We start from the raw sequence: 20,685 nt of genomic DNA, 5'->3' as shown, positions 1-20,685 counted from the left end.
GTGCATAGACTCAAGAGTTTCAGCCCTCTACAATCTTACAGGAAATCATAAAGGAAAACTGCCCTGATGTCTTAGGATCTCTTCCAAGAAGTAATTGAAAAGAATTCAATTACTTCTTGGAAGAGATCCTAAAATAAAAACCCCAAGGAATATCATGCCTAAATTTCAGAACTATCACACCAAGGAAAACAAATTAAAAGCAGCCAGAAAGAAACAATTTAAATATTGAGGAGCTACAATTAGGATTATGCAGGACCTAGCAGCTTCCACCTTAAAGCACTGAAGAGACTGGAATGTGATATATTGATATCTGATATTTAAGGTAAAGGAACTTGGATTATAGCCAAGAATAAGCTATCTAGCTAAAATGAGCATTATTTTTCAGGGAAGAAGATGGACATTCAATGATATAGTTGAATTTCATCTATTTCTGATGAAAAGACTAGAACTAAACAAAAATTTTGATCTCCAAACACAGAATTCAAAAGAATCATAAAAAGATATTTGCATCAATATTCATTATTGTATAATTCACTATATAATTTTCTTTCTGTTTTGGCCCTACTTAGTTTAGGTATCAGCACCATATCTGTGTCATAAAAGGAATTTTGTAGGAATCTTTCTTTCTCTGTTTTTCCATGTTGTTTGCATAGTACTGTAATTAATTATTCTGTAAATGTTTGGTAGAATTCACATGCAAATTCATTTGACCCTATAATTTTTTAGGGAGCTGATTTACAGTTTGTTCAATTTCTTTTTTCTAAAATAGTACTATTAAAGTAATTTTTTCCCTTATCTTTTAATCTGGGCAATCTATAATTTTATAAGTATTCATCCATTTTACTTAGATTATCAGATTCATTAACATAGAGTTGGCCAAAATAGCTACTAATCTACTAATTAATAAATTAGTAAATAAAGCTACTAATTGCTCTAATTTGCTAGTAACCTAAGAACTAGTGAAATTGTTTTCTTAGCTACTATTGGTGATTAAAATATGGTATTTCATGATTAAAAACAGTAAAATGTGAAAAAAAAGTGAAAAAGAAAACAAAAGAGGAAGAAAAAAGAAAGGAAAAGAGTGAACGAGAAAAGTAGGAATTAAAAAGAGAAGGAGAAAGGGAGGGGAGAAAGAAGGAGAAATAAACAATGAAGGATTGAAAGAAGAGAAAGAAAACCAAATTCAATAGAGTAAGGAAAAAAAGAAGGAAGAAAGGAGACTCAAAGGATGGAAAAGAGGAAGGGAAGGTGGGAGAGAAGGAAGAAAAAAAAAGTTAGAGAAATAAAAAGGAAATAAACCAGGAAGGAAAGAGACAAAGTCAGTAAAGTCTGTAAACTATAAACCTATGAACTAGATTCTGAATTTTTGGGGGGAGTGTATGTGGCATCTAGAATAGATTATTCAATTAATGTTTAGAGAATAATTAGAAAAAAGAAGCAATAATGACAAAGAGCAATTATCATTTCATTAAGATTAAGTCATGGCAGGTTATCCTTATTTCTTTCATGGACAAGTTCACTAAACTTGAATGCTATTGGTACATGTTGCCTATATTTTAGCAACCATGATTTCAACAGCATAAATATTTTTATTTAAAATATCTCAATTTGATATTATGGAAAAGATGGAGACATGTAGACCAGTTCAGTTAGGTTTATTTAAAGAATAATAATATTTCCCCTTTTTAGAACATGGTTAATAGGAAAATCTGTTTTGTATGATTTTTTTGTATGTTATAAATTTTATATTTCTGGTCTTTTCAATAAGTGAAAGAGGATTATTTGAAACTGAAATATAATAAAATTAAATTTATAAAATAAATTGGCAGATGTCAATTTGGCAGGAGGTTTACTTTTGAGTACTCTAGGGATTTGTACTTAATCTTTTACTTCTTTTCATTTTTAGTAAAGGTTTGAATAAAGACATAGATGACATTATCAAATTTGCATATGACTCTAAGCTGGGAAGCATAGTTGGCACAATGGATGATAAAGTCAACACAGTCAGAGACACTGACCAGCTACAGAATTAGGTGAAATCTAATAACACTAAATGGAAGAAAAATAAATGTAAAGTTTCACCTAACCTCTTAAAAAATTGGACAAGATAAAGTAGTAAAAGTACAAGATGAAAGAAGCATGATTAGGCATGTTTATAAATGGTCTGGACACTTTAAGTCTCTTTCTGTCATATGATTTGATATGCTGTATAGTACTGATTCTTTTCTTATATGAAATGGAGTAGATGTTTATGAAGAACCCTTATGACACTAACATTCTGTGATTCTCTTATTGTTTATTAGGCATTAAGGATAATGCACCAAGTAATGTCCAACAAGCTAATGAGATCCTAAAATATAATATTCAGAATTATAAACTTGTAAATGTTAGCTAATTGATTGCTTAGTATGTTCTTGGTGATATTGCAAACAAATACTTAATTTAAGAGGAACTCTTTGCTATATAATTAAGTATATGAAAATACTGAGTTTCTTTGGGCCTTTATTATTAAGAAAAGCTGATAGTCTCATAACATAAAGCTTGATATAATAAGATATTGGAAACAGATTGGATCTGAAACACCTACTATTTAGAACATTAGACATAATCCATTAATATGAATTGTACAATTGTATATTTGGGTTTTAAAAATCCATTTTCTCAATTAAAGTGAAATAGAAAACAATGGATATTAAAAGTAAACACATATTCTATAGATTCTCTTTATTGGAAGTTTTTGCATAGAGATTTGATGACCACTTATTGAGTATCTTAGTACCCTAAGGTCATAGATGTATAGTTTTAGAATAAATATTTAAAACATAAATAATATTTTTATTAAAAGATATTTTTATTGTGAACTTGACAGAGGAACTTCCATATTCTCAAAGAGGTAAGAAGGATTGTACATATAACTGAACTCTAATTAAGTATAGCTTTTGTCTCATTTCTTATTTGACTTTTTAATCACTCAATGGGCCCTGCCTCAGTCAAACTGATAACTAGGAAACACTTTAGTTTTAAAAGGTTAAGGTCTCCTATTGTGTCTAGAATCATCTCCTGTAAGTCTTGATCTGTATCTTGTCACTGACGCTTTGATGGCTTCAAAAGAGAAAGTGAATCTGATGACTTTGGACAGGCCTTTCTTTTTTATAATTTTTAATAAAGCTTTTTATTTTCAAAACATATGCATAGATAATTTGATAACATTGACTCTTGCATAGCCTTATGTTTCAGATTTCCCCCTCTTCCCCACCCCCTCCCCTCGATGGCAAACAATTCAATATATGCTAAACATGTTAAAATATATTAAATCCAATATGTATTAACATATTTATACAATTCTCTTGCTGCACAAGAGAAATCATATAAAAAACAAAGAAGTAAATGAGTAAGAAAACAAAATGTAAGTGAACAACAGCAAAAAGAGTGAGAATGTTATGTTGTGATGCACACTCAGTTCCCACAGCCCTCTCTCTGGGTGTAGATGGCTCTCTTCACCACAAGATCACTGAAACTGGCATCAGTCATCTCATTGTTGGAGTCACAGTCATCAGAATTGATCGTTGTATAATATTAATGTTGTCATTTACAATGATCTCCTGGTTCTGCTCATTTCACTTAGCATCAGTTCATGTCAGTCTCTCCAGGTCTTTCTAAAATCATTCTCCTCATCATTTCTTATAGAACCACAACATTATTTAACATTCATATACCATCACTAATTCAGCCATTTTCTAACTGATGGGCATCCATTCAGTTTCCTGTTTCTAGCCACTACAAAAAGGGCTGCCACAAACATTTTTGAACATGTGGGTCCCTTTTCCTCCTTTAAGATCTCTTTGAGATATAAGTCCAGTAGTAACATTGCTAGATCAAAGGGTATGCACAGTTTTATAACTCTTTGGGCATAGTTCCAAATTATTCTCCAGAATGGATGGATCTGTTCACAACTCCACCAACAATGTATTGTCCCAGTTTTCCCACATTCCCTCCAAAATTTGTCCTCGTCTTTTCCTGTCATCTTAGCTAATCTGACACATGTAGTAGCATCTCAGAGTTGTCTTAATTTTACACAAGGCTTTCTGTCTTACATCCAATTCATTTGTAAGCTATAGAGTCACCTTCTTCATGTCATGTACACTTCAAGAATAAAGAATAAACAACAACTTTAAAAGTATGTGGTGAATTCACCATATTTATTTTAAATTGTTTCTTTTCACTGTTTTTCTTCTTTGTTGTTGTTGTGTGTGTATGTGTGTGTATGTGTGAGAGAGACAGAGAGAGAGACACACACAGAGAGAGCACATTTCTTAAAAATGTTCAAGACCAAGGCAACTAGGTGGCACAATGGATAGAGCCCAGACCCTGGAGTAAGGAGCATCTGAGTTCAAGGTCTCATATACTTATTATCTGTGTCACCCTAGGCAATTGCTCAGCAATATGTTCTATATACAAATTAAGAAAAGGAAATAACAGTTAGAAGAGCATAGAAGAAACAGAGATAGAATGCTAGACTTGGATATGAATCTCAATTTTGCCCAAAACTCATTATCTATGTGTCAAATGTATTGTTGAGTCACTTAACCGTTCTTAGCTTAAGTTCCCTTATCCATAAAATGGGCATAATAATAATAATATCTAACTTACAAGATTATTGTGAGGATCAAATGAAATAATATGTATACTAAAATATAGTGTTATTATTATTAAAAATTTTCACTTGTATAATCCTAGGAGGCTAGTCATACTGATCTATATGTTCAAAAGCATATTCCCTTTTGGAATGTTGAACTTTTTTTTGCTAATTAGCATTGTTTTTAAACAATAATTTCCTCAGTTTGTAAGAGTTTGAATTTGAATTTTAAAAATAATCTGAAGAATGATTTTATTAATAGCCTTTTACTCCTTCTTTGTGGTCAGGTTTTTTCCTTATATCAAACTACTTTTGATATTTTTTTGCATATACAGCAAATTCATTAATAATCTTGGCATGTACCACTACTGCCTACATCCAAATACCAGAGGCAGATTTACCTGTATAACTGAGCAGAAATGTTAATCTTTGTCTGTAAAAGCAATTCTATTCTGATCCATTGGATTAAAAAAAGAAGAATGACTGGAGAAATTGTTAGCAGAGGATTTCAAGGACAAAAACAATAAAAAAAAATGATGAATGGTGGTCTTAGTTGGAAACAGATTTTTGAAGCAACATTAGGGAAAATTCATTGGGTCATTGATCATGAAGACTTGCCTAATCCAAGAAATTATCTGTTGTTATATTTACATTTGTTGGTATTAGCATTATTAACTATCATATGTAAAATTACCAAAAGCCTCACAAATTGGGAGATTCTGATGAGAGCATCCATCATTCTCCTAAAATTAATATGTGTAGCCAAAGATGATGTAGATCTATCATATAATCTGGTATTTATATGTCCCTATCTATCCTTAGCACCATTTAAGTCCATTAAATTTAGATCTACATTGCCTCTGTCAAAGTAAAACTTATCATCTTGTTAATCACAGTCCTCTTCTAAGCATCTTATCCCTAATGCTTTATTTTTCCATTTTTACACATATAAATAGATATGTATGCATGTAAGTATATATGTGTATGTATGTGTGCATACACATACACAGACATATAATTATATATATTCATCCACACATATAATGGCTTTGTTCATTGTTTTCTTAGTTTATTCTGATTTAAATTCATATTGGAAGAGGCTTTACTTTTTTCCTTTAGTCATAATGCCTTTTCTTATGAAAATGTTTCTATTTGTTCTATACTTATTGTTTGATGGTGTAGGAATGTTCAAGGAGGACTAAAACCTTTGATGGAAGGGTTTGCTGATCTCTTTTTAGGGCTGCTTGTACATGTTTGATATCCACCCCACATTTAACTCTCACCTGTGACTCCAAGAAGCTATAGGACATACAGCAGTCACATAAAATATCTTGGCAAGTGATCTAAATCAAGTTAAGGGTAACCAACAGATGATAAAATTACTTATGAGTCTGGGAAACAATGTCTATCCCAAGCATGGTAGGACTTCCCCTCATGGAATGGGTGGATAAGAATAATTTATTTCAGAGGCTATGAAGGCAGCTGTGGACTCTCTAGAGTTTAGTCAGACAATAAAGTCTGATACCAAAGTCATCTCATTCATTAAGGGCCAGTGCCAGTCTTCCTAACTTTTGTCTTGCTGCTGAATTCCAATGACTTTGAAAGAGAGAAAGACTAATGACTTTGTGTAAGTGCCTCATTTAAATCCAATTCACAAGCCAAGACATTACCTTGTGATGTTACTGGTCCTCTTTAAAAACAAACAAAAGGCAGTTAGATGGTACAGAAGATAGAGCATTGGCCCTGGAGTCAAGAGGATCTGAGTTCAAATTCAAACGCAGACACTGAATACGTCCTGACTGTGTGATCCTGAACAGGTCACTAACCCCAATTGCCTCACAAAAAAAAAAAAAAAAAAAAAAAAGAAAAAAAAAAAAAAAAAAAAAAAAAAAAAAAAAAAAAAAAAAAAAAAAAAACCTGGGGATGGGCAGATCAATGGATAGAGCACCAGGCCTGGAGTCAGGAAGACCCAAGGGAGAAAAAAAGAAACAAAATAAAAACAAAGGAGAAACAAAACTATATCATGTATATGTGTGCATATGTATATCTATTGCATAGGTTACATATATACATAGTATATTTATACATACATGTGTGCATATACATATATCTATCTTATTTGTCCTCTCCTTCCTTTGAATGTTATCTTCTTGAGTATATAGATTGATTTTTCATATTCTTTGTATTTCCATAATTGAAAACAGAGCTTAATACATAGTAAATATTTGATAAATGCTTTTTGACTAATTGATATTGTACCTCTGCTCACCCTTTTACTCCATTACATACTTCAATTTTCCAGGTTGGAGGGATTTAAGTAAAAGTACTTGCTCCCCAGAATAATTCCTTACTGCTCTATACTCCCTCCTACTCCTCTGTTGAGGTGGAAGATGCCTCAACAAGATTAGGATCCCCCTAGTCTGTGTCATGGATTTGTCAAAAGGATTCCCACATTCAATTTTTCTCTAACTTAAGGGGTAAAAAATTGTTATGCGGCTTGATAGCTAATTTCCATGGGTATTTTAGCAAAGAGTCAAAAGCAAGAAGATAATTTCATAAGGAAAGACAAACAAAGATTAGGGTGATATGCATATATGATGGCTTGTACTATTTAGATACCATTTTAGTTACAATTGCAGAGTAGTCAGGGTGAGATAGTTCCCATCATTGAGTTCTACAGCTTATTGACCAACAGAATTAGTATTAAATTACTTTTATTGGTTTTTTAGGGTTTCTCAGGTCTTTCCACATTCTCAAATCTCATCACCCCCACTTATTCATTCAACAATTGCTACAGTTATTCCTCTTCATAATTTAGTCAACTATATGAAATAACCATTTTAGCCATCATCTCTGGAGCTTTTGACTACTTTGAGAGACTTGTTGCCACTCACAAAATGTTTGATATTGGGATCTGGAATGATTTAAAGCATTTAAGTGATTAAACTCAAAAACTTAACTGATTGTCTTCAGGTTCCTTCATGAATCTTTAGGAACGAAAAGTCTGAGATTCATAGTTAAATATAGCCTCTTAATTTGTATTAATATATTTATAATCCCAAACATTTTTAAAAAAGAAATAAGAAAAAGCAAATTTCTTTGAAAATCTCAACTAGTGTTCCTCCCTTAGCTCATTCTTTTGCCTACTGGAAATGTGGGAACTGAAAGAATAAAAGATCAGGCCAAAATAAAAATAAAGGTAAGAAAATCAAAGGAAGGCATAAGGAATAAAAGAGGAGGAAATAAGAAAATTATGAGTATTTGGGGAAAAATAAGAAATACTAGTGATACAGGACTTTTAAGAGCAAAGAGTAAAATGCTAAAAGAAAATACAAATTCAGAAGTTAGAAAAAATATAAACACTGATGTGGTACAGGTTCTAGGAGAATATAGCAGTAATCCTGAGGCCCCATGTCTTTAGAGGTGCTATTGTCTGTTTGTCATTGATTCTAAAGTCTCCTGGTCTTAGGAATACTATAGGATAGTCTTATAAACATTAACGTACAGATGACAATCTGTTGGTCAGTGATAAAAGGGTTTCTGAGACAACTGGTGAGGTGCATACCATGCTACTTCTCTAACCCACCCCTTAACGATAAAATTCAGTTTTGAGGTACATACCAGACCATTCCTAAGTTTTATCTCTAAGCCATAATATTAGTATATCAGTGACATGAAGAACTAGATCTCTCTCTGTCTTTTCCTATAAATTTATCTTCTTGCTCTTGATTCTTTGCTAAATTCGTTTGGAATTTAGCTAGCTTCAATTGGTGTAAATTATAATTTACCCCTTGACTTGTAGGCAAACCTGCAAATTCTTTTGAGAGATAGTCTGACACCGGTCTGCAACACCAACCTAAGTGTCATCTAATCCTTTATTTTTGGAAGATAATATTAAAATGTATTTTAAGTTAAAATCAAAGCTTGTTGATCAGTTTTTAAAACTCTGCCAAATGAGAGTTTACAGCCATCAAAGTTTTCTAATTATTTGATGATCAAATATGAAAGCATTTAAGAAATTATTTATTTTAGATAATGCCTCAGGTCATTCAATTACATTTGCTTCCTGTGTGAGTGGATGGCATGTAACTTCACTGAAATGTTGATAAAATTCTTTATATCTATTAGGATGTATGCATGCGTATCTATGAAATATATTAACTATTATAAACTACGTATATAATAATTACATACAAACCTTCCAAGATATCTTGGGGGTTACTGACTAGATTTCCTTCTTAAGGACCAAACCTTAAACCATAACCAATCTGATTCTAATTAGGTCATTGTTTGGGTCTGATTGATTTAGAAAAGATATCAACTACTTGTTAGACTACAGAGGGGATAGTAAAAATCAGCTATTATTTTAATTAAGACTATGACTGCTGATTAGAAAGTAAATGTTATAAGCTTTATGTCTTGGTTTTATACACTCACTCAGTCTAAGAAGATATGGATATCACTGTACCTCAGAATGATAGCATTAAGAGTTAGATGGCTTCTCAAAAATCATTTACTCTATTCTCCACACGGAAAAGGAATCACTTGTATTACATACATACCAAAAGGTCAAATGCATAAAACCACCAAGGAAGGGGAATCCATTGGTTCTTACCACATTCCATCTCAGTCATGGATGTCTTAAAGAATTAGAAGATTTTTTCTTATATAAAACTCAAATTTGCTTTTTTCACATTCCATATATTGAACGATCTTCTTCTCCCTTATTGAATCAAATATTTCCCTCATGACCTAATGGATCTTCAAATATTTGCATAGATTTTCTCTTCACTAGGCTCAATACCTCCAATTCTTCCAATTAATATTTATAAAATATAGACAATAGAGCATTGGTCAAGAGCTCCTGATGATGAAAGCAGAGACCCAAAGCTCTATCTTTAATGTTCTGGGAGTACAGAGGAAATTGTTAGATATAATTGTTTATGCAATATACTGACAAAACAAACTGTTATATTCACTTTTATAAGCTCTTTTGGTACCTCACAATGAGCCTTCTATATTGATAAATAGCTCAGAAAAAATAAGTGAAGATAATGTGCCACTAATTAAAACTGAACTGTTACTCTACCTGCCATTTCTGAGTCTCTTTCTTTCCTTTCTCTTGCCTATCAGCCAGGTCTTTTGATGTAATGAACTTAAACCACGCCAGATTTTTGAAGGGAAGTGGTAAAATAATTTAAAAACCTGTCATTCTCAAGGGTCATTCTAATCAGCTCTGAATGCACAGTCCACTGTCCTGCAGGTACAGTGGTGGTGACTGTCACTTTTAGCAGCTTTTTAATAAGGCACTTATGTCATAGCTATTTGTCTAGTGTCCAAAGCCATTTTGCTGGAAATATAATATATTACTCCACTCAGAGATGAAAGCTGGTTATCATTTTTATATTTTGTTTTTGGTTTGAAGAATTGTGGGATTTTCCTTTTACTCTTTTGCTTTTCTCAGCACCCTCTGAAGTTTTTCAGTGACCCTGCCAGTAGCAGATTTGTATATATGGTACTTTATTCATTGAAAAACATGCCTGCTTGAAATTAAGTAAAAGTTGTTGCTGTTGCATGGAACAGAAATATGGCTTGAAATCTGTTCTTCGGATGCTGGTGTCTGTTCTGCTTATGTTTCAACCACCTGTGTATCTGGCTTGGTTGGGCATAGCTCAATCATAAGAGAAAAAAGACAACTTTATTTTAAGAATAGATTTTTCAAACTGAATTATTGAGGAAAGAAATATTCATTCCAAATAAGCAATGCAAAAGCAGTTCCTGGAGGAAAGCTGAAGAATATATTTTTTTAAGAAGCAAGATAGTAAAGGCCCTGTTATTTCATTATTTATTTTTTTCACAAGAGTTATATGAGCTCTAATTTTGAATTGTGGCAGAATTTATTCCACTTATTCTCCACTACCAACAAATTGCTTTGACCATATAGAGTAGTTATTATATCTCTGAAACAATACTACAACTCAAATTATACTACAAAGCAGTAATCATCAAAAAGAGTTAGTACTGCTGAAAAAAAAAAACAGAGTAATTGATAAAACAAATAGGATCCATAAGATACAGAAGTAAATGAACACAGTACCCTTTCATTTAATAAATACAACCTAGCTATTGAGATAACTGACTAGTTGACAAAAAATCTTTTTAGGAAAACTGGAATTAATTCTGACAGAAACTAAGTATAGATAGACATCTCATACTATAAACTAAGATAAATTTTAAATAGATACATGACTTAGAAGTAAAGCCAGGGTAGAAAAACTTCAGCCCCACAGGCCCTTGAAATCATTTGGATAATCAAGCACAGGTGATGAAAAACAGAAAAGTAGGTAGAACAACCTCTCACTGCTTGAATACTGAAAGTTGATAATTTTGGGTGGCTCCATAATGATGTTATAAATATGGAAATAGCCCTTGGCAGAAAAAAAGGTTCCTCATCTCTGATGTAAAGGATGACATTATAAACAAATTGGAGTAAAAATGAAGAAATTACCTTTTAAATATAGGGATTGGAGAAGAGTTTATAGCTGAACAACAGAGAACTTAATGAAGATAAAAATGGGCAATTCTTTTTGTTTTGTTTTGTTTTTAATTAAAGCTTTTATTATATATATACGTATATATATACATATATATACATTTTTGCTCCCTTTCCCCCACCCCCCTACACTAGACTATAAGTAATCTAATATATGTTAAACATGTGCAATTATTTTATTCATGTTTCCACAAATATCATGCTGCATAATAAAAATCATATCTAAAAGAAAAAAAAAAGAAAAAGAAAACAAGATGCATGTAAATGACAAAAAAAAGAGTAAAAATACTATGTTGTGATCCACACTCAGTTCTCACAATCCTCTCTCTGGTATAGATGGCTTTCTTTATCACAAGATCATTAGAAATGACCTAAATCATCTCATTGTTGAAGAGAGCCATGTCCATCAGAATTGATCATCATATAATCTTATTGTTGCTGTGTATAATGATCTGATTTTGCTCATTTACTTAACATCAGTCCATGTAAGTTTTTCCAGGCATTGAAAGAATTCATCGAACACCTTTATCGAACACCTTCTGAAAGAAACCCTAAAATAAAAACCCCAAGGAATATTGTGGCCAAATTTCAGAACTATCAGATTAAGGAAAAAATTTTACAAGCAGCCAAAAAAAAAAAAAACATTTAAATACCGAGGTGCCACAATAAGGATCACCCAAGATCTGGCTGCCTCCACATTAAAGGATCAAAGGTCCTGGAATCTGATATTCCAAAAGGCAAAAGAACTTGGAATGGAGCCAAGAATAAACTACCCAGCTAAGATGAGCATTTTCTTCCAGGGAAGAAGATGGACATTTAATGCAACAAATGAATTCCATTTGTTTCTGAAGAAAAAACCAGAATTAAACAAAAAATTTGATTCCCAAGAATAGAACCCAAGAACAGAAAGGTAAAAATAACTCTTGAAATTGCATTTCTTTGTGGATATACAAAAAAAATACATGTAAATTTGATTGTACTGATATAACAAAAAAAAGTAGATATAAAGGGATGATGGAAGAAAAGGTGGGAAGGGGGATAAAAGAGGGAACCAATCCCACAAAGGGGAAAAAACTTACTATCTGAGGGAATTTAAGGGGGGAGGAACATTTGGAATTTTCCTCACGAGTTCTCAAAGAAAAAATAATTGACATTTTTTTAGAAAAATTCTCTCGCCTCATTAAAAAACGGGGAAGAGGAAAAGGAAAAGAAAAAAGTAATAAGGGGAAGGAAGGGGAAAAAGACCAAAGGGGGAGGGAGGATTATAAAGAGGGGAACTTGTGAACAAGAGGGACAAATTTAAAAGGGGAAAGAGGGTTGGGGAGGCAAGAAAAGTAAAGCAAATCGGGTTAAGATGGCAGGAAAATAGTTTATAATTTTAACCGTAAATATAATGGGATGAACTCCATAAAGAGGAGGAAGATATGCTGTTCAAAAGTCAGAACCCTACAATTAGGTTTAAAAAACAATTTAAAGGGAGATACATATAGAGTAAAGGTAAAGGCGAGCAAAATCATTATCTTCAGGTGGTCAAAAAAGGGGGGTAATCCTTATCTAGATCAAGCAAAATTGATCTAATTAAAAGAGATAAGGAAGGTAACTACATCCTGCTAAAAAAAACAAGTATATCAATATTAAACTATACACCAAGTGGTATGGCATCCAACCCTAAAGGAGAAAAATTGAAAGAAAAATAGACAACAAACCTGTAATAGGGGAATTCAACCTTGCACCTTAGAATTAACAAACAAACCAAAACAAATAAGAAAGAAATTAAAAAGAAAATAGAATATTAGAAAATTATATTTGGATCTTTGAGAAAATTGAATGGAGACAGAAAAAGGAAAACTTTCCTCAGCAGTTCAAGGAACCTATTCAAAAATTACCATATTAAAGGACATAAAGACCCAAAATTAAATGCAAGAAAGCAGAAATATAAATTTTACAGATCACGATGCAATAAAACACATTCAACAAAAATTAGGGGAAAAGACCAAAAAAGTAATTGGAAACAAAATCTCATTTAAAGAATGATTTAAAAGCAAATTATAGATACAATTAATAATTTCACCCAAGATAATGACAATATGAGAGCATACCAAAAATTTAGGGATGCAGCCAAAGGGTAATAAGAAATTTTATATTTAGAGGCTTTATTACATAAAACAGAGGAAGAAAAGATTAATGAATTGGGCCAAAAAAAAACAAAAAAGCCAAATTAAAAAACCCCAATCAAATAGTAAATTGGAAATTTAAAATTAAAAGGAGAAATTAAAAATATTAAAGTAAAAAAAAAACTATTAACTAATTAATAAAACTAAGGTTTTTATGAAAACAAAAAAATAAGCCTTTGGAAATCTGATTGAAAAGGAGGGGAGGAAATGAAATTAGTAGTCTTAAAAAATGAAAGGAAACTTTCCACCAATGAAGAAAATTAGAAAATAATGAGAGTTATTTTGCTCAACTTTATCCAAAAATTTGATAACCAAGTAAATGGATGACACCTAAAAATATAATTTAGACAAAGAGGAGGAAGAAATTTTGAATATCCCATTTGAAAAAAATGGAAAGGAATTAAACCTCCCAAGAAAAAAACCCCAGGACCAGATGGTTTCAAGAATTTTACCAAACATTTAAAGAAATTTGGCCCCAATCTATATAAAATTATTTGATAAAATAGGGAATGAAGGGAGTCTACCAAATTCCTTTATACACGACATGGTACTGATATAAACCAGGTAGGTTGAAAACAGAAAAGAAAATTATGAAATCTCCAAGAATATTGATGCAAAAATCAAATAAGATATTAAAAAGACTAAGAAAATCATCTCCAGGATAAACACTAATCAAGTAGGTTTATACCAGGAATGCAGGGGCTGGTTCAATATTAGAAAACTATCAATATAATTGGCCTATTAACAACCAAATTAACAAAACCATATATCATATCAGATGCAGAAAAAAGCATTTACAAAATAACATACCTATTAAAAACACAAGTATAAAAATGGACTTTTCCTTAAAAAACCCAACATCTATTTAAAAAAAAACCATCATAAGCATCATATTAATGGAACAAACGCAACCTTCCCAAAAATCTAGAGGAAACAATTCCCCTATCACCGTTACATTTAATAGTTTAGAAACCTTTCAAAAAGCAGAAAAATTAAAAAAAAAAGGCAAAGGAAACCCAAATTTACCCCACCTATTAATTTAAAACCCCAAATTCTACTAAAAAAAAAAAATCCACAACTTTAAAAATTTTTTATAAAAAAACCCACAAAGTCATAATTCAATACAAAAATCCAACATCAATTACAAAAAACCATTTAAAAACTACAAATAAAAATATTTAAATCATCTCCAAGGGAAAATCAAAACTTTTAAAAACAGCCAAACAAATTAAGTCGTCAACATGAAAAAAAAAATCCTTGGGAACAAATATAAAAAAACAAATTACCTAAACTAATCTATTTATTTACCTGACCAATCAACCCCAAAAACATTTTAATGATCTAGAAAAATAAAACAAAATTAAGGAAAACAAAACAAAATTTCAAGGGAATTAATAAAAAAAATCAAAGAATGGCAAAACCAGACAAAAAACTATTTAAAAAGGCCCCGTTACCAAAACCGGTTTAAAATAAAAAGTTAAATCAAATGGTTAGGCAAGGGAAAAAATCAAAAATATAGCAATAGTTTTTACAAAACCAAAGAAGCTTTTGGGAAAAAGAACTATTTTGATAAAATTTGGGAAAATTAAACCAAATGGAAAAGGGTTTTGTACAAACAAAAAAATAAAAGCAAAAGGGTTAGAAGGATAAAGAAAAATTATTTTTAAATTAAGGCGGATAGTTTATTCAATTAAGGAAACTTTATAAAACAAACGAAATCATTAAATGTCAAAAATAGAAAAATTTTTCAAAGAAAATTTTTTAAAAAAAAAAAAAAAAAAAAAAAGGGGGGGGGAAAAGGAAAAAATTGGAAAAACTTTTTTAAATTTCCTTTTAAAGGTTTCAATTTTGAAAGAAATTGCTTTCCAAAAAAAGGTCATTATTAATCAAAAATGCAAATTAAGACAACTCTAAGATACCCTACACCTGTCAGATTGGCTAAGATGACAGAAAAAAATATGATTGTTGAGGTGTGGAAAAACGGGACATTGATGCATTATTGGTGGGTTGTGAACAATCCAACCATTTTGGAGAGTAGTTTGAACTGTCTCAAAAGTTATAAACTTGTACCTTTCATCCAGATTTACTACGGGGAATCCGAGTTATAAAGAAGGAAAGGACCTTTATTGCACGAATGTTTGGAGCCCTTTTGTAGTGGCTAGAAACTGGAAACTGAATGGATGTCCTTCAATTGGAGAATCGAATAAATTGTTATGAATATTTGGATATTACTGTTCTGTGAAAGCCAAAGGATGATTTCAGAAAGGCCTGGGGAGATTAACGAACTAGCGAGTGAAATGGGGACCAGGAGATCATTATATTTTAAGAAAATATATGATGACCAGTTCTGATAACCCCCCTTGGAATCAACCAAATCATTTCCAATGGAGCAGTAATGAACTGAACCAACTATGGAAGAAAGAACTTGGGAGATAGGAAAAATTAATTGAATTCAACCCTATTTATCCCACCTGCATTTTTTGATTTTTTAAACATTTGGTAAATATTCAGAGTCGATTTTTGTACAGCAAAATAACGTTTTGGTCATGTATACTTATTGTGTTTCTAATTTATATTTTAATGTATTTAACATCTACTGGTCATCCTGCCATCTAGGGGAGGGGGTGGGGGATAAGAGGTGAAAAATTGGAACAAGAGGTTTGGCAATTGTTAATGCTGTAAAGTTATCCATGCATATAACCTGTAAATAAAAGGCTATTAAATAAAAAAAAAAGTTTTTCCAGACCTTTTTGAAAACATTCTACTGATCATTTCCTACAGAACAATAATATTTCATACCATTCACATAACATAATTTATTCAGTCATTCTCCAATTGATGGGCATCCATTTAGTTTAGTTTCTTGCCACTACAAAAAAGGGTTTTCACAAACATTTTTGAACATGTGGGTTGCTTTCCCTCCTTTATGATCTCTTTAGGATACAATCCTAGTAGAAACACTGTTGAATCAAAGGCTATGCATAGTTTGATAGTCCTTTGGGCATAGTTCCAATTTGTTCTCTAGAATGGTTGAATTAGTTCACCATTACACCCACAATGTATTAGTGTCCCAGTTTTCCCACATCCCCTCTAACATTTGTCATTATCTTTTCCTGTCATCTATGCTAATTGAGAGGTGTGTAGTGGTACCTCATAGTTTTCTTTACCTCAGAGTTGTCTTTTTTTCGTTTCTCTGATCAATAGTGATTTACATCATTTTTTTATAGTGGTTTTAATTTCTTCACTTGAAAATTGTCTGTTCATATCTTTTGAACATATATCAATTGTAAAATGTGTTGAATTCTTATAAATTTGAATCAATTCTCTATATATTTTAGAAATGTGACCTTTTAATCATCCTGGAATGTAAAAAGATGTTTTCCCAGTTTATTGCTTCCCTTTTAATTTTGCCTGTATTGGTTTTGTTTGTACAACACCTTTTAAACTTAATATAATTGAAATTATGCATTTTTATTCAATAATGTACTCCAGTTCTTTGGGCAAAAATTCTTTCTTTCTCCAGACATCTAAGAGATAAACTATAGTTTGATCTTTTAATTTACTTATTACATCCCCTCTTTATGTCTAAATCATATACCCATTTCGATCTTATCTTAGTATAGGGTGTTAGGTTAGTTCTGTAAGTCTCATTATCAGCCATGCTTTTTCAGTGTCAGAAGTTTCTTATGTCTTCTTTGTTTTGAGGTTTTTTCTCATTTCCTGTCTCTCTCTGATGGACAAGGAAGATATGGCTCCTTGGCACCCATCTGATTCCTTCTCCATCTGTAGAGATACAAACAAACCCTCTCCCCGAAGCAGTTAATCTATCTGGTCCCTTCCATTCACCACTTTCTGGATCTCTCCACATCACCTCTTGATTATATTGGAGCTGCTCACACTGGACACTGTCTATCTGTTGGGTTAAAAAGCCTATATTCTCCCCAATTATAATCTTTTCTTCCATCTGATTGCTTCTGCTGATTGATCATATCTTAATACTGAACTTCTAAAGACTCTCTGGATGTTACTTCAGCTGCCATCATGCCCCATCTGGGGCTCTGAAGCTGGGTCCCACTTCTCATTTACCTGGGTCAGCTTACATTCTGTGGCTCAATGGAAGCCTCTGTTGCATTTTGGACATGGGATTTTGGGTCTGGTTCTCTCACCCTGTCTTCTCACTCTATCTCTATGTCTACATTGAGCTTTCAGATGCCCTACTTTACCACATTGAAAGCATTAATGACTCTCTCTGGAAGTCCCTTGCCAAGAGGGACCCTGCCTTCCCAGGTTCTGCATCATACCCTGGTTATAAAAGACATTTGTGCCCATTGTGGCACAGCATCTTATAATCTCCTCTATAGGAGTATCCTTGTGTAGTTGTAGAATAATTCTTCTACAAACCTCATAAGCATTTTCTCTAGCAAGTTGTTTTGTCATTATTGCTGTTGCTACATTTTCACCAGTGGTTCCTATGACTGCTATCTGCAGATGTCCCATGAAATCAGCAAAGGGTTCATTTGCACCTTGTTCTATTTTTGTGAAGGCTTCCCCTCTTAAAGGGATGTTTTCCTGGGAGAGTGCCCTATGTTTTTATAGCAGTAGCAGCAATTTGCTCGTATGTTATCAAAGGGCAATTAATCTGTGCTAAAGCATCTGCATACTGAACTTTACATGCTAGTTGATCAAAGGTGACTGGTATTTTAACTCCAGTTTGCCTATTTTGTTGGTTTTATAATCTACATAATTCACTATACTCAGAAAGCCACAACAAGTTTTGTCCAGGTTCTAAACATGTTCTTGCTATAGATTTCCAATCACTCGGGGTTAAAATTTCATAAGCCAAATCTTCTAATACCATCTTAATATAAGATGATGTAGTCCCATAAAAAGTGCAACCCTTTTTCAAATCCTTGATAATTTCCAGCTCAAAAAGAGGGTATCTTCTCCTTTCTTGATATAACCAGGGTATGCTTTTATTTTTAAATCAGATATATCCTGTCCTTCTTTTTTAGCTTTAACTAGTGCCTTTTGTAAATAGGGGATAGACAAAGCTGCTTCATGGATGGTGCTGATGGTGTTACTGCCCCTCCCCCTCCTTCTTCTCCCTCCACCCATGAAGGGTTAATTGAGGGAGGTAGGTCAGGGGATGGGAAATGTCCTAATGGCTTCTGCTGTGAAACACCACATTCCTTACTTTCATCAGAATTGTACTTAACTCTTCTTATCTTACTCTTCATGCTTTTCAACTGCTATATTAGTACCCTCTCCCTCTTGTACTTTCTTCTTTTTTCTTATTCTATAAGTTATGTAATTTCCTAAAACCAATTGTATTAAGTTATATGTGTAGAATATTTCTCTAGGAATTGAGTCTATTGTAATATTCAATTAATTGCTCTCCTACTAGTTTCCATTTGTCTGGCTCTAATTCTTCTTCCTTAGCGATCCAAGCAGCAGAGTACTGTAATGTTTCTAAAAGTCCAATGATCTGCTCCCAAGTTACAATCAAACCTTGATTTTTTTATTAGTCTAATTATGCTTTCTATATACTTTCCTTGTGGTGGAGAAGGTTGTTTTCTAAACATTTGTCCCATTCAGCTGAAACACTAGTTTAGCCCTTAACAAAGTCTCCTTCTTGTCTATTTTTGTACTCACCCTAATTTCTGGGTCACAGAGACTTTTTCACTGAACTCAGGATCATGTCAGTCTGGACTTCTGTGTGTAAATACATAGTCCCATGTTTGGATGCCAAAATGTAATGTTCGGGTTGGTTTTCTGGAGGTCTCTGGAACAACCTTTGTTTCAGCTAAGTAATTATCATGAGAATACCTAGAGATAAAGTCCAAAAATCTTTATTGCCTTCTTCACAGTCTTGTCTCCTTGCCTAGGGCCCAGGCTAGCTTTCTGGAGGTCCTCCAGAATGTATCTTGGTTTCTGAGGAGAAGGCAGGAGGACCACCACAATGGTTTCTGTCTTGAAGTCTCCCTGAGTCTGGGAAGTTGTGCTCCAGCCTCCAGTTCTCTCTTTCCTGAGTATTTTCCAGTACCCTGGAGTCTTGGTTTCAGTGGAGAAGTGGAGAAGAGCCACCACAATGTTGTGAGATGGAATGAATGTCTCCCGTTGGCTCCGAGACCTTGAGCTCCAGCCTCCAGTCCTCTGTCTTCTCTGAGTCTATCTCTGGCTGAGTTTTTCCCAGTTATATGCGCTATTACAGTTAAATCCATTCATCATACTGAATATAAGCCAATCATTATATCACTAGGGAAACATTATTTGATATAAGATTAATTCAATCAGACTGAACTAGAGAACTATTAATCAACATGTAAACTAGGTAACCATTGTATTATCAATTCCACTGACTTAAGCCTTGTTTCAGAGTTCTGGCCCCTTAACACTTTCTAACCTTCCCTTGGCAGATAGATTCCCAAATAATTTATACTATTGAAAGTTATTTTAAATGGAATTTCTTGCTGTATTTCTTGCTGTTGTATTTTGTTAGTAATGTACAAAAATGCTGATGACTTAGTGGATTTATTTTGTATCCTACAACTTTGCTAAAGTTGTGGATTGTTTCTAATATATTTTTCGAGTTGATTCTCTAGGGTTCTCTATATATGCCATCATATCATCTGCAATGAATGATAATCTAGTTTCCTCATGACATACTCTAATTCCTTTGATCTCTTTTTCTTCTCTTATTGCCAAAGCAAACATTTCTAATACAATATTGATTAATGATAGTGATAGTGGGTAGCCTTTTATTAGCTCTTATCTTATTGGGAAATCCTAGTTTACCTCATTACATATGATGCTTGATGGTGTTTTTAAATAGATGCTACTTGTAATTTTAAGGAAAAGCCCATTTATTCCTATACTCTCTAGTGTTTTTAATAGGAACGGGTATTGTATTTTATCAAATGCTTTTTCTGCACCTATTGAGACAATCATCTATTTTTGTGAGTTTGGTTATTGTTATAGTCAATTATGCTAATAATTTTCCTAATATTGAACTAACTCTGAATTCCTGGTATGAATCCTACTTGGTCCTATTATATTATCCTGGGGATGACTTTCTGTAATCTTTTTGCTAATATTTTATTTAAGATTTTTGCATATATATTCTTAGGGAAATTGGTTTATAATTTTCTTTCTCTGTTTTCATCCTACCTGGTTTAGCTATCAGTATCATATCTTCATCATAAAAATAATTTGACAGGAGTCCTTCATTCCCTGTTTTTCAAATAGTTTGTATAGTATTAGAGTTAATTGCTCTTTAAATGTTTGGTAGAATTCACATGCAAATCCATCTGGCCCTCTAGATT

The sequence above is a fragment of the Sarcophilus harrisii genome, chromosome 4 (genome assembly GCF_902635505.1).
Source record: "Sarcophilus harrisii chromosome 4, mSarHar1.11, whole genome shotgun sequence".
Taxonomy (NCBI): Eukaryota; Metazoa; Chordata; class Mammalia; order Dasyuromorphia; family Dasyuridae; genus Sarcophilus; species Sarcophilus harrisii.
The sequence above is the reverse complement of the archived record's forward strand: the minus strand, read 5'-3'. Positions refer to the sequence as shown.